Source organism: Rhinopithecus bieti, unplaced genomic scaffold (assembly GCF_001698545.2).
Source record: "Rhinopithecus bieti isolate Rb0 unplaced genomic scaffold, ASM169854v2 scaffold_13763, whole genome shotgun sequence".
Classification (NCBI taxonomy): Eukaryota; Metazoa; Chordata; class Mammalia; order Primates; family Cercopithecidae; genus Rhinopithecus; species Rhinopithecus bieti.
This window is the reverse complement of record NW_016807595.1, coordinates 3644-7979: the sequence shown is the minus strand read 5'-3', so window position 1 is coordinate 7979 and position 4336 is coordinate 3644. Positions and strand designations below refer to the sequence as shown.

The following is a 4336-nucleotide window of genomic DNA, read 5'->3' as shown; positions in this document are numbered from 1 at the left end:
CTATTTTCTTAAAGAGACTTCCTCCACTGCCAGAGATCTTGAATAGCCTCCTGGTCAGTCATCTGGAAGCAATTCTTCACATAATTGATGAACTGACTTCCACTTTAGGAAGAGAACCACCTTTTTCTATAGTTGCTTGCATTTTTGCTTTAATGTCTTCTACAGAACTAGGTCCTTTGGGTGTTTTAGGAGTTTTCTCCTGTTTTGAAGGATTCTTGTCCTTTAGATCTTGGTGTTGATGGTTTTGAGTCTTTTCCATTCTGATTTGACTTTTGTGCATTTTTGGCTGCAGTATCTCGTATAGATTTCTTCACTAGTGCTTTTTCTTCAGTTTCTTCATCATCAAAATCATCATCATCATCATCATCTTCATCAGCAGCAAGTTTTACTTTTTTCTGTGGAACCTTGCTACCACCTCCAGGGGCAGATTGCTTTCCAGATATACTTACGAGTTTCACATCCTCCTCCTCTTCATCTTCTGACTCTGTATCTTCCTCCCCAGCTACTAAATGCTGTCCACTAACATGCACTGGCCCTGAACCACACTTCAACCATAAGACCACTGATGGTGTTATTTCAAAGCCCCAAGGGAAACAGTTGACTGTACAGACATTTTCAAAGTTGCCAATGTTACTTTAATTGGACTGCCTTCGTAATTCATTGCCTCTGTTTCAACAATGTGCAATTCATCCTTTGCACCAGCCTCTAAACTGACCATTCTTAAAGATCACTGTTGCTCATTTTCATCATGATCCACCTAAAAGTGATCATCTTTGTTGGCCTTTAGTTCACAACCAAAAGATAGTTCTGGGGCCTCAGGGGCTCATGTCCATCAAATCGTCCATTGGATGCGGCACACACTTAGGTGGGAGAGAAGGCAGATGGAGATAAATGACCACTGCTCAAGAGAACAGCCGTGCAGGATGGAATCACACCAGGAAGATTACCTTTATCTTAGAATACCTGAATATCTTGTGTACTTTGACACTTCTCTACATTTCACCTAACCTTTAAAATCAACACATTTATTCAGCAAACTTTTACTTTTGGAGCTGCTCTGTGTCAGACTCTGTGCTAGGTGCTCAGAGTGTTGAAATTGATATAATCCTAATCTATTCACAAAGAATCCAAGGTTTGCTGAAATTGATGGACATTTAAACAATTGAAACATTTAAGTGGTATAATTAGCAAATGGACATTTAAGCCATAAAAGTAGCATCTAATAGATATAATAAAGGTCAGTACACCATTGAGTGAGTCAGAGTAGAGGCAACCCAAAGAGTAACTAGCTAGAAGAATTGGGAAAGCTTCACAGAGAGGGCGATATGAAAATAAGTGGGAGAATTGTAAATCCATGAAAATGAGAAAACGTTGAAAAGTGATGGTGTCAGAAAACTTGTGGTATGATAATGACAAGATGAGAGGAGCTCTTGGTAAGCGTGTGGATGCATGGAAAGAAGTGGCAAAAAATAATGCTGAGGACATTTTTTATTTTATTGTTGGTTTTGTTTTGGTTTATTTCATTTTCTAAATCTAGCCTGCTAGTGTTCGTTTTCCAAACTGTGAATCATAAACTCAATTTGTGGATCAACACCGGCCTTTGGTGAAACAAAATATAAAATATCAGCATTCATCACAAATAGATGTTTCGTAGATTTTTTAACTGTGAGTGGTCGTGTGTGTGCGTGTGTGTGTGTGTGAGAGAGAGAGAGAGAGACCGTTTGGATGTTTGTCACCTCCGAATCTCATATTGAAATGTGATTTCCAATGTTGGAGGCGGTGCCTGGTAGGTGTGATTGGATCATGTGGGTGGATCCTTCATGAATGGCTTAACATTATCCCTTTGGTGACAAGTTAGTTCATGCTAGATCTGGTTGTTTAAAAGAGTATGAGACTTCAACCCCACCTCTTTCCTGCTCCCCTTTGCCTTCCACCATGGTTGTAAACTTCCTGAGGCCCATGTCACTTACATCACCAGAAGTAGATGCCAGTGGCGTGCTTCCTGTACAGCCTGCAGAACCATAAGTCAAAAGAAAACCCCTTTTCTTTATAAAGTACCCAGTTTCAGGTATTTCTTTATAGCAATGCAAGAAGGGACTAATACAGTTGTATATGTATGTGTGTGTTGGGTTATTTCTTGTTGAGTGTCACAAGGTTGTAATACGGTGAGTGTAAGGAAGCATAAGTTTTAGAAAATTAAGAAGCCAGTCCAGAAAATTAATACTTTTAGAAAACAGTACAAAATCAACTTTACAAAATATGCATAGAAAGATGTAATACAAGATTTATTTAATTACAATAATTTTAAAGTTGGTTAGTGCCTTGCTTTTGCATGCTGTTTTAAAATTACCGTGAATATGACTTCATGTGATTTTCAAATACTTCCAGCAAGATAGGTAGAAAAGGTATTCTTAGAACTCTTATACAAAAATTTTGGAAAGTTTAAATGCTTTATCCCAAATCATAAAGCTAATATATGAAGACTCTGGGATTAAACACCATATTTTTTTACTGTTCATCAGCTAGAAGTTAGAAATGTTAAGCCAAAAACATTAAGTCAGTGCTCTGCCTAATAAGTATTGAGGAAACTAATAAAAGGAATAATACCACTGACTACAGGACAAGGTTTTCCTAAGAGACCTTAAAAATATTAAGTGATTAAGATGAAACTTCTTTTGTTCATAAAATGTTATTTAGTTATGAGTAGAACTCTAATTAAACTTATGTTGCCATCAGTAAAGTTGAGATGTAACATATTCATTAATATAAGTATAATTTGACCCATAGTGTATTAAAAGAAGGATGTTAAAAGGAGTTGTTGTTATTAGAGATGATGTTAGGGTTGTTGATGATAATAACAGTAGTCATAACAAGGCACTTTATAATTTAAGAAGTGCCTTCAATTACATTGTTACTCTTATGTTAATCTCCTTTTGATATACAGATTTGGAGGATTCTATATCACTCCCAGACATAGGTTACTGAGGTGATGGAAGAATTTAGCAAGCAGCTTTCAAATGGAGGACATGAGCATTGGATTGTGTATAGAAAGGGCTGATGTTCTCTGAGAAAGCCTCTTGGTTTCCACAGGGCAGAATCCCTTTGAAGATCATAGCCAGGGATTTAGTAATTGCCTCCCTTTCAGAATACCCTCAACAGAAAACCCCACCATAAGACATGGTTACCTACAGGCAAAACTACTTTTCCTTAAAATTACTGTTCCATGAATAGAATATCAGCCTTCTTTGGCTCATTCAACATAGTTTTCTTAAGTTTCAGGATGGTGCTGCAGACCAGGAGTTTCAACATTGAGGAAAACAATACTACTTGGGCAGTGCCTACCTCAGTCAGGGAGGCAGATGCTTACCTTCATGTGAGGGAATAAGCAATCAATCATATTTCCAACACTCAAGGAAGCCAGTCTAGTGCAGGGAGAGATAGATACATAAACCTCAAAGTTATGGTATAGCGTAATAGTTTTAAAATTCCATAATAACTGCATTTAAAAAGTTTTATAGAAACAGAAGAGATGGTGACCTCAGTCTGGAAAAACCAGCTTGGAGAATGGCAATCAATATTAAGTGGCAAAAGTTTTGGGAACCCAGGCCCCCAGATGGAGGGTGATAGCGTGGGCTAGACAGGTAGGTTGGGAACACTTTGCAAAGGACATTACACGGTACACAGACAAGTCTGTGTTTTAGTCTATAAACCACAGTTGCAGAATGTGTTTGAGCAAAGCCATGTGGGGATGAGATTTGCACTTTTCAATATTTAAGTTTGTTTAGGAATACTTATGGTTTGCTGTATACTTCCTAGGTTTTTACATTATAATTATGGTTAGAACTTTAAAGGAAAACTGCAGTTTAACATACTTGAAAGAGTGCAACTTCAAGTCATGATTGGAGACAGATATTTAACAGATTTGGTGATCCTGTGATGCTTATTTTCTTCTCAGACATTCCACATGACAACCATTTTTAAATGGTTTATTTCAATTTTAGCATCCATCTGATGGTGTTGTATATGTTTTCTGCTTGAAAATAAAGCAGTGAGCCAGGCACGGTGGCTCACGCCTATAATCCCAGCACTTTGGGAGGCTGAGGCAGGCAGATCACGAGGTCAAGAGATCGAGACCATCCTGGTCAACATGGTGAAACCACGTCTCTACTAAAAATATGAAATTTAGCCAGGCATGGTAACGCATGCCTAGAGTCCCAACTACTTGGGAGGCTGAGGCAGGAGTATCGTTTGAACCTGAGAGACGGAGGTTGCAGTGAGCCAAGACTGTGTCACTGCACTCCAGCCTGGCAGCAGAGTGAGACTCTGTCTCAAAAAA

General features: G+C 38.3%; 1 pseudogene; it reads right to left on the bottom strand.

Moving 5' to 3' along the window:
- LOC108536234 (nucleophosmin pseudogene) lies at window positions 1–845 on the bottom strand (annotated as a pseudogene).
- Between the last annotated feature and the right edge of the window lie 3491 nt (window positions 846–4336).